Source organism: Rana temporaria, chromosome 11, assembly GCF_905171775.1.
Source record: "Rana temporaria chromosome 11, aRanTem1.1, whole genome shotgun sequence".
Lineage (NCBI taxonomy): Eukaryota > Metazoa > Chordata > Amphibia > Anura > Ranidae > Rana > Rana temporaria.
The window spans coordinates 84,978,669-84,989,835 of record NC_053499.1 but is presented as its reverse complement, the minus strand read 5'-3'; the positions used below and the strand labels follow the sequence as shown (position 1 = coordinate 84,989,835).

At 47.5% G+C, this 11,167-nt stretch overlaps 1 protein-coding gene across 2 annotated transcripts in view; it reads left to right on the top strand.

Moving 5' to 3' along the window:
* The first annotated feature begins 2,168 nt into the window (after positions 1–2,168).
* The window catches only part of LPCAT2 (lysophosphatidylcholine acyltransferase 2), a 660,866-nt gene continuing 651,867 nt past the window's right edge, over positions 2,169–11,167 (top strand). The window contains exon 1 of one of the 2 annotated variants that reach the window (XM_040328743.1): positions 2,169–2,264. The gene's annotated coding sequence lies outside the window, so the exon portion shown is untranslated. Of the gene's footprint in view, positions 2,325–11,167 lie in introns of both variants that reach the window. The other variant, XM_040328745.1, reaches the window with a different exon arrangement.

The following is an 11,167-nucleotide window of genomic DNA, read 5'->3' as shown; positions in this document are numbered from 1 at the left end:
GGTCCTGTAAATGCGTAGAAGACTTGGATCTCATACTAGTCAGATTATTGTCCAGGTGCTAGTAGGGAGATAGGGACCAGATCACACAAAAAAAACAAAAATCAAAAAGGGGTGAAAAGACCTACTGTTTCCAGGAGGTTTGCAAGAAAATTGTAGTTCTTGGGATTAAACAGAGTCAGTCGGATGAAACTTTGAGCCTGAGGGAAAAAAGGGAGTTAGGCAACTTTATAATAATAAAAGTTAATGAAAACGAAGAACAGCAGGGTCCTGCCTGACCCCCCTCCTGCTTGCACGAGACGCAGGGGTATTCCAAATCTGGGCCGGGCGGGAGAAGGCAGGGGTGCGAGGGATATTAACTGCATCCAACAGACCCAGCTTGACTAAAATGTCCTGGCCTTCAGCAATAGTGGTCGCAATATATGTGGAGCCATTATGAGGGATGATCAACTTAAATGGAAAGCCCCATCTATATCTGATCCTCGCTGAGGAGAGGATTGAAGTGATTTCTTTCATCTTTCTGCGTCTGTCTAAGGTTGCTTGGGAGACATCTGGATAGATCTGTAAGTGAATTCCATCTTGCGTGATGTTTCTTATGGCTCTTGCAGCGCGCATTATTTCTTCCTTGACTAAAAAGTCTTTCATACAGAGAATTATGTCTCTAGGGGGTTTGTCAGGGGGAGGTTTGGCTCTTAGGGCACGATGTATGCGGTCACACGTGAATGTACTGGGATTTTGTTCTGGAAGCAGGGAGGAGAACAACTTATTGGAAAATGGCAGAAGATCTGTGACTGTCTCTGGGACCCCCCTGATCCTAATATTAGATCTCCTGTTACGGTTTTCCAAATCTTCTAAATGCTCTTGTAGTTGGGAGAAGGCAGAGGATAAAGAGTCATGTTCCCTGGAGAGGTCATTAAAAGCAATAGACAATTCGTCATGCTTATTCTCCAACAAGTCTGTTCTGGATCCTAGGGCTGCTATTTCTTGGGATAGTGTGCTGGTGGATTTCTGTAACTCAGCCTGAAACTTGATGAGAAGTTTTGAGCACATGGTGTCTAGGCTAGTGTTAAGATCTTCTTTAGTAAGTGTGGAGTACTCACTGTGAGTGGATGGATCCGGATTCCAAAGCAGCTGGGATGGATGCTGAGCTGGTGAGGAGGGGGATGAAGAGGGCTGTGTGTTGGCGCCCTTATTCGCCATCTTGCCACGCTCCTGCGACCTCAGGCAGTAATGGGTCAGGTTGTGGAGGGGTTTACAGCTCCGCCGCAAGTTCTTCCTCCTCGGCTGCATACACAGGGTGATGCTGGCGGGGGTGCCGATATTTGTGCTGTTTTTTAAATGATTTTAGCCCCGGGACAGCGGGATTCCTCCGTTCTAGGAGAGGAGCTCTCACCAGAAGCGTCCGCTCTGCTCCATGTCGCGCATGCGCCCCATGTTATTGTTAATTTAAAGTTGTTTTAATAAAGAAGGCTGCTACAGCCTGTATTTTCCCCAACTCCTGGTGTGGTCTCAGTTAATAAGGTAAAGGTGGGAGTTAAAGTGGAGTTTCCATCCCAAAATGTTTTCTTCATTATTGTGCTCATTAGACCTATGAGCACAATAATGCCTGTTGCTATGCGGTCCCACAAAATCTGCCTTTTGAATCACCTAGGATTCTGACATCATCTCCCTCTAATGCTCCTGGGAAATGTGTGTCATCATTTCCCAGGATGCAGTGCGCTACCCAATTATCACTCCCCATCCAAGACTTCCAGGAAGTAAGTGCTTGTGGGCTTCACAATGCCCACAAGCAAAATGACAACGGTGTGGACATAGTTTTATAAACTATATTTTTTGAATAACTATGTGGAGCGTAGGCGGATTGTAAAATAGTAAGTGACCAGATTTATATTATAAAAACGCATGATGAAAGGACATACATTTAAAAAATGCTAATTGTGGTTGGAACCCCACTTTAAAATGGGTTTTATTAGTAAAGGGAAGTGCATCTGTTATACATTAGACATGCAACGTACATAGACACTACACATGCTATTCAATATAAACATTATTGCATTACCAAAAGTGAAGTGTTTTTTGCTATCCCCTCCAGCATAAAGAGCAACAAGACAAGTGATGTATGCTGTGTTTGAAAGATACCTATTGGTTACTTTTCTTTAAAGAAATAGAAGGAGTTTAGCAGGTAGAGATCAGGTTAAGGGGAGGAGTTTTAACAGACCAAGAGGAAACAGGAGGAGGAGAAGAGATATCTGAAGAAAGCGTGTGATGTAAGTAACAGAACTATCTGTTGTGTAATTCTTTTCATTTCAAGAAGGAACTTGCTATCTGTAAGTCTTAAGAGAAGGCAACTTTACTGTGTATATAATGTTATTTGTGTGTTTTCTCAAATATTTGTATATTCAAGTCTTGCTGTGTAAAAATCTGTTTAATCTCTTTCATCATGTTACAGTGATATGTTGTGCCTGATTAAGGAGCGGCCGCCTTTCACAAAGACTTCTGTAGTTTGTGTTGAATTCTCAGTGCCTCTGCTTTTGTAAATCTTCAAACCTAAATCCTTCCAGACTTCCTGATCTTATGCTCATTTAAAACAGTTTTTGCTTTTCAATAAGAAGGCAAAGTCCCTAATATGCTAGCTAACGCCTGGTGGCAAAATATTTGTATAGATCAGTTGTTTGTAATATGAAAAAATAATCTGAAACTGATAGAGCCTAAGGCCCCACACACATTATTAGATTTTCTGCAGATTTTTGTCTTCAGATTGATCATAACCATGTAGTGGTTGCATACAAATTGAAACTCTTAAGGTTTGATCCTATATGGTTTTGGTAAATCTGAAGACAAAAATCTGCATAAAATCTAATAGTGTGTATGGGGCTTTAGGAACATGATCCTTTTATGGTGCAATGCAACTCCCAGATAGGGCGGCATGAATGTAAATAGGATTCCAGGTGTGAGGTGTCTTGCTCCAACAAGTGCTAAGAATTGTTTTAGCAACCAGGACACTATATTTTATATGCATGTAGTTTGACCGTAGGCTTTAAACGTAGTGCTATAAGAACATTGGAGGGTTGAACATTCTGTGAATACTGGTCTATGAGAGCTTATTCACACATGCATATGTGTATTTTATGCATTGAGCGCAAGTTTTTGCAGGCAAAGCTAACAGAAAATTTTACATAAAATAAACTCATATAAAGTACTCAAATTTGGCCACGTTTAGATGCATACAATTCTTTCATTCCAACACATATACGTGTATATGCATGTAGACGCAGGTGTGTGTTTGGGCTTGTTTTATTATTATAGTGCTAAAACTTTATGCCGTGTGCATCTAAACGCACAGTTTTTTTTTTTGCCCATGTGAATGAGCCCTAAAAAGTATTTTTTTTTTGCTATAGTGCTATAAATATTGTAGATTGTATTCTACTTTGAGTAACTTTGTATTAATGAGGGACATTGCAGCCTACAGCTAAGCTTTTTTTTTTAAAGAACTTCCTCTTCACATAGGCCCTGTGGGGGAGGGGGGGTGATGGACACAGACAGGCAGACGCCCTATCTTGGGAGAACAACAACAGTCAGAGTAGGATTTATAACCTGCATCATCCAGCAGTATCATTTATATATATATATTACAGGGGCAAATCCTAGAGCGTTTGGCACCCGGGCGGATTCTATATCTGGCACTTTAAAATGGAAAAAAAAAAAACCCCACTGTGCCACCTGCATACCTCTGAATCCTTCAATATCTTTGTCACTACTGTGTACCCCCTCTCCACAACTGCACCTCTGGGCCCCTTTACATTACACAGCACCCTGCATCTCTGGGCCCCTTTACATTACACAGCACCCTGCACCTCTGGACCCCTTTACATTATATACCCCCCACAGCTCTGGACCTTCTGCATGTTGTGCAGACACCCTCCCGTGTAGTCCCACCTTCAGTGCAGACCCCCCCCCCCCCCATTCAGTACCTCAGATTAGCGCGGCGGCACATGCACAGCAGGTCTCCTCCCCCTGTGTACACATAAACAGAGAGGAGGGGAAGGCAGCTTCACTCTGCTCGGCTGTGCCTGCCTGTGTGACATCCGGGACCGCTCAGACAGACAGCCGCGGCCGTGAGAGGAGGGGATGGTTGGTGCAGTGTCACCCTGCACCCAGCCGCCCCCTTGCATCGCTACTATAGCTCGCCTCGCCTCTCCCTGCTCTTACCTGCCTGTGCCTGTCACTGCACTGCTGCCTAAACCCACAGCGCTGTCCATCAGGGGCCGACTGACCATTGGGACTCTCGGGCACTGCCCGAGGGCCCCATGCCACTAGGGGGCATTATCAGGGTTGCCAGGCTCTAAAACCAGGGACAGTATGTAAAAATCAGTTTTTTTTTACATCTGTCCCTAATATGTCCAAAACCGACATGCTTTTGATGTGAAAATCTTGAGATTTTAGCTGCCCTGCCTATGCAATGCCTCCTGGCCTGTGGGCATCTGTAAGCCTGGGGGCCCCATAATATTCTATTGTCCAGGGGCCCCATGAGTTGGCAGTCTTCCCCTGCTGTCCATGCTTCTGTCGCGGACAGAAGCAGTGACAGTGACAGTAGGACAGAGGCAGTGACAGTGGGCCTGACACCCCTCCAGTGTGTGGAACCTGGGGCGTCCCGCCCACCACTTGGTATGTCACTGTGTGTGCGTGCGTGTATATATATATATATATATATATATATATATATATATATATTTATGTGCATATGTAAGAAGGCTGGCCGCTGGCCTGCATTTGTAGGAGGAGTCTGAGGGGTACTTATCCCTCCATCCCTCCTCCTCTGGCTGTCCCGCCGTTTCTGGGTTACAGTCGACGCACGTCACTTCTGGTTTTTGTTGCTGGTCGACTGCTGGAGTCTCGTGGCGGTTCTCCTCTCAGTGCTCACACCGGGCAACATCGAGGGGGGCCTCCTGCCTACTTCTCCCCGTGCCATCCAGGGGGGCAGTCCGGTCCCTACGCTGGGCATCATTGGGTTGGAGGGTGCTCTGTTCTCCCGGTACTCATGCCTGATTCATGGGGGGGGGTGCCGCCCGCCTGCTCTTTTCCCTGTGCTTACGCTGGGCAAAGGGGGGGTCGCCCACTCACACTCCCGGTGCTCACACCGGGCATCCACCGCATTGATTCCTGGTAGGTACGACCGGGGGGCACTTGCAGTGATCAATCCATATGCACTGCATAGCCCCGATGCCATGGATCCCAGGTCAGTCCCAGCAGTCAGCTGTCCCCCACCACATCAGGTATCCCCACCTGGCCATAGTACAGTACTCATACTAGTCAATTTTCATTCATGTAAATAGATGCGTTTATTGTCAGCTCTTCAGCTTCAGTTGTTTGGCTGCATGTAGTTAGCGGGAGGCTGCACATCAGAAACACCATACCTCCCAACTGTCCCTGATTCCGATGGACTGTCCCTGATTTGGATCAATGTCCCTCTTTCCTCCTCATTTGTCCCTCATTTTGGTCTGATGTGTATATAAAATGCACTTTTTTTCTATGAAAGAGTGTTTTTCAGTGCTAAACCTTTCATCTGATTTTTAAATTGCTGCATTTATAAATTCTAAAAGCCAATATAAAGGAATAGTAGAGGTAAAAAAGTACTTGTGGGTTTAAACAATCTTGTTTTTTGTACAATTCTCCTTTAAGGGGCTGTGGTAAGGGGTGTGTCCTATGACTGCATACTTTTGCGGATAGGTGTCCCTCATTCCCATCTCAAAAAGTCGGTAGGTATGGAAACACGAGCTCTGGAAGTGTGTCACCAGCCAAAGTTCTCCATTCATTACCTCTTCCTGCCACGGCATAGAGTGCATGACCCTCTGCAATCATTTCCTCCAGTAGACGTACGTCTGTCATGTCAGATTTCTCATGCTGGGCAGGATGTAATTTTTCAGCAACTACAAACTCCATTGTGTCTTGCAGGATTTCTGTTTCAAGCATAAGTGTGCTTTTCATCCTCAGGTTCCTGCTTAAGGGTAGCAGAAAGTAAAACACCTATCATTTACTGTGGTGCCCTCAGGCTCATTCACAACATCTCTTTCCTGATCCCTCCAGCCCAGTGTGCAACAGGTGATGGAGGTCTAGGCCATTAATACCTGGGTCGCATGTGACCTTTTCCCTTACCTAGCGCATGTTCAGGAGCAGGGTGCGGGACAGATGGGGCCATCATGTGGCCCCAGGGGACTGCGAGCATGGCAGGGCCTGTGGCTGTGCGACAATCAATAGTGAGAAATATTAGCACTTCTGGAATTGTATCCATGGCTTTGTGTACCTTCCTGTCCCAGTTGCAATGAGAGGGGTGATGTTGGCTGGGGCTGCTGATCATCACACACCAGGCGATATCAATGTGTCCACTTTCCTCCTGTATAGTGAGGGAGGGGTTCTGCTACACCGTTCAAGTGCTGTCTCCACCCTCTTGTCACAGCAACTTTTCCTTACGAGTTCCTGTCATGGCAGAAGGACATTTGCAGCGCTCTCCTCTCATTCTTACTATACATGCGATTTGTCATAGCATCCTGTCTCAGCGTTTTTCAGTCCTAGCGTTTTTCAGTCCTAGCGTTTTTCAGTCCTAGCATTTTTCAGTCATAACGTTCTGTCATAGCGTTTCTGTCTCTGCGTTTTTTCTGTCACAGCAGTTCAGCCATTGGTGTGTTTCTGTCATAGTGTGTTTCTGTCACAGCAGCTCAGTCATTGGCGTGTTCTGTCATAGCGTGTTTCTGTCACCACAGCCCGGTCAATCATTATGTCCTGTCATAGCAGGTCTGTTATAGCAGTTCTGGCAGCAGCATGTCCTGTCATAGCGGTTATGTTAGCAGCATGTCCTGTCATAGCGGTTCTGTCAGCAGCATGGTCTGTCACAGCGTGTTCTGTCACAGCATGTCGGTGCCATGCAGGTCAGAATAAGCCGGTAGCCATTTTTTATCTTTGTTTGTTTCCATGCCTCATTGTACTTTTTCGCTCAGGTTCTTTGCATTCCTGGTTTCAGTTGACCAGGGCTCACATCTCTCAGGGTCTGTCACGTCTACAGATCCATACGGGCTGAGGTTTTGTTTTTAAATCATTGTTGACCACAATTTTCTCTCCCATATAGATCACAATGTACATTAATTTCATTACACCTGCAGGACTACCCACCACGGTCTGTGGGTACACAAGCCCTGAGTATTCAGTTTCAACAACCTGTTGTTGCGCAGCAGGTTACTTGGGCTCACTCACTTCATACACTGGGGGGGGGGGGGGGCGGCATCAGGTTCATTCACACACTGTGGTCCCACCATCACTGCTCATGTCCTCACACTTGGGTAGGCACAGAAGGGGTTGTGTTTTCTGTCATAGCGTGTTTCAGTCATAGCATGTCTCAGTCAGTCGTAACATGTTCCAGTCATAGCATGTTCTGTCGTAGCTTGTCGGTGCTATGCAGTCACGGCACACACAAGCAGCCTTTGCATCTTTGTTTGTTTCCTTGTCTCATCGTACCTTTCTTCAGGTTCTTGTATACCTGGGTTGAGTTAGCCAGTGCTCGCATCTCAGGATCTGTCACGTCTACAGATCCATACTGGCTGAGGTTTCATTTTTAAATGATTGTTGACCACAATCTACGTCATACATGCATGTTCATTTCTTACACCTATACGACTACCCACCACATTCTGTGGGTACACCGGCCCTGAGTATTACGTTTTTAATTACCTGTCTCTGAGCTGCAGGTTGCTCGGGCTCACTTACTACATACACTAGGCTGGGAGCTGCAATCATGTTCATTCACGCCCTGAGGTCTGGTCATTTCTGCTCACGTCCTTTTACTCAGGCAGGAACAGAGGGGTGGTGTTCTCATGTCTGGTTGTCTGTTGTCATTTCTTGTGTTTCCTAGGGTTGGGCATGCCGCATGTTTCGGGCGCAACATATTCACGTTCATCCGTTCAACTCTACGTGGGAATTGGTCCATACTCAAGCACGGTAGAGCGGTGCATCAGCACAGGGGTTTCCTTTTCCGGCCACAGCAGGGAAGGTGGTACGCTTCAGATTGTTTCCAATTCCATCCTAGATACTCCCACACACCAACATGGAACATGTTCTGGGTATTATTCTTAAGCGCAGATTCATGCGGGCCAAACAGGCTCTCCAAGGCCTGTTACAATTACAGGACAGGATGGAGGTGTTCCAAACTCGCTCAGTCAGAGGCGGGGTGTCAGCGCACCCCAAGCTCCTGCATTTCTACAGGCAAGATCAGCATCTCCTTAGTTCACCGGTCTTGTCAAGCATTCTGGTTCAACATGTTCAAGCCAAGCAATGTGTCTTGTCAGGGGATGTGTTGTAATCTCTCATCTCCGGGTTTCAGGCAGCCCCTGCCGGGAGTATTTTTCCGGCTCACACGTGGGCCTGATCACCATCTTATCGTAGTCTTTTATAGGTAGTATCTTGGCGTCAGCAGACAGTGATGCTTTCGTTGTCGATCAAGTTACTCAGGGCAGTATTTTTCATGGGGCGCCTGCGGAGATATTTTCATTGAAGTACTCGTCCATAGAGTCGTCTCTTCTTCGCTTTCCACAGTTGGGGGGGGGGGGGCATTGGCTGACTGATGATTTGAGTCTTTCATCAGACCTGCCCGCTGCCAGGGCAAGATTGGCAGCACTAGTGTCGTTTCACTGCTGGGTTACCCTTGGGTCAAAAGCAGTCCTTACTTTGACACCAACGTCCCTTTGTTGGCCCACAATGGTAGGTCCAGGCCTATATTGTGTGTTTTTTTTTGGGTTCCACTCTCGGTACTAATTTATTGTTTGTCACGTCACCTCGCTCACCTGCTATACAATATACATTATCATAAGTGTAAGTACAGGATATTTTCACACAATGGCAGGGTCAATTATCACAGAGAACAGACAGATGACTGGAGGTGATGGCAATAGCATCTCCTTACACTGTATGTCCCAACAGTATGAATCAGTCACTCTAATATGGCATATACAGGGTCCCAGGCATACAGCTCACAAAGAGCACTGTTCCCCCAAATTCCAGGGCCCATGATCACAAGGAAAGAGGCTAGCATTCAGTCCCCTCCAAAAGCCTCTGTCCCAGGTGAGTCTGTCACAGTTAGGGTATCACATTTCCAAGTGAAGATTCTGACTACAAGCAAGAAAGCTGGCCGCAGGCTAGCCTGCATTTGTAGGTTGAGTCTGAGGGGTATTTATCCCTCTTCTGTTTGTCCCGGTGTCGGCTCGCTTTCTGGGTTCCCACCTACCCGTTTCCCCCTATTATTACATACTTGTACATTTCTTCATAGTCTTACATTCAGGGTATGCCCTCTTTTAGGCATACTGACCTGCTAGGCCAAGGCACACCTCAGGCCTTGGTAGTTAGGGTATCACATTTCCAAGTGAATACTCTGGCCGGGATTCAGATACATTGGCGTATCTTTGAGCGGGCGTAGCGCATCTCATATGCCCTACGCCGACGTAACATAGAGAGGCAAGTACTGTATTCACAAAGCACTTGCTCCCATATGTACGCCGGCGTAACGTAAATGGGCCGGCGTAAGCCCGCGTAATTCAAAGTAGCAAAGCAGTGGGCGTGTTGTATTATAATGAAGCTTGACCCCATGTAAATGCATGGCCGATCGAACGGCGCATGCTCAGAATCACGTCGCAAATACTCCCTAAGATACGTCGGCTCAATGCTTTCGACGTGAATGTAACCTACGCCCAGCCCCATTCACGTACGACTTACGCAAACAACGTAAAATACGACGCTGTTCCGACGTTTCCGACGTCCATACCTTAACATGACTTACCCCTGCTTTATGAGGGGTAAACTTACGCCGGACGTACGCCTTACGTTAACGACTTAGCTTAATGCGACGGGCGCAAGTACATTCGTGAATCAGCGTATCTAGGTGATTTGCATATTTGACACGTAAATCTACGGAAGCGCCCCTAGCGGCCAGCGTAAATATGCACCCAAGATACGACGGCGTAGGAGACTTGCGACGGTCGTATCTTGGCAAATTTCAGGCGTATCTAGTTTCAAGAATACGCGTATAGATACGACGGCGCACATTTGGACTTACGACGGCGTATCTGTAGCTTTCTGAATACCGGCCTCTGACTACAAATATAGATAATTACCATAGGCGTGCCCACGGGGTGTGCCAGGTGTGCCCAGGCACACCCTAATCATCCCTGCTGCGCTCTTGTTCTGCACTGACTGCCTACACGCTGTAACATGTACATGATGTCCCTGTTGTCACCCAACACTGCCTGGGGTAATGCCCGCCGGCAAATACAGCTGTGTGCTGCGAGTGGGAGAAATGAGGAGGGAGGAACTAGCCGCGGAGTAACCCAGCCTGGAGCCGCATAAGTCGATGCAGCTTCTATAGTTCCGGCTGCAGGTCCCGGCGGAGTGATCTACATCTGCCTCCCCCCTCCATCCTCTCTCTCGCTTTGAAGCAGCGGACTAGCGGAGCCTGGAGAGTGGCTGCAGCCTGCTGGAATCAAGGTGAGCACTGAAGTGAGAGCCGGTGCCCTATCTCTGCTCTCAGTGCTCTGCCTTGCAATAATAACCAAGCAGCTAATGGGACTGTGCCTGACTTGGAGAGCCATCTCACTCGGGAGTGGGGTTGCAACTTGCAAGTGCTCAGTGTCCGGTTGGTCCTGTCCGTTCTCCCAGCCCCTCCCTCACTACACTAACTGTCCAATGCCACACTCCGCCTCCCATTTGTGTCCACCTAACCCCGCCCACAGTCCAACCCCATGCATGCAATGAGCTGTGATTGGGGTTTTGTGAGAAGCTGGGCGGGAGATATGAAACAATGGCTGCTATAGCTGCATAAGCCACCTAAAGGGGAACCAGCCTGAGAGAAGGGAGGCATAATTGGCAAGTGAAACTTTTGCACACAGTACAAAACCCCTGTCTCCCCCCACCACTACCTTTTGCACTGCCCCCCTCCTGCCTCCATCTCTACATTCTCTCTCCCCTTCTCACTTCCTCCTCTACCCCCCACTCTCTCTCTCTCTCTCTCACCACCTCTGTCCTCCCACTCTCTCTCTCCCCCACCTCTCTCTCTCCCCCCACCTCTCTCTCTCCCCCCCACCTCTCTCTCTCTCTCCCCCACTTCTCTCTCTCTCTCTCTCTCTCTCTCTCTCTC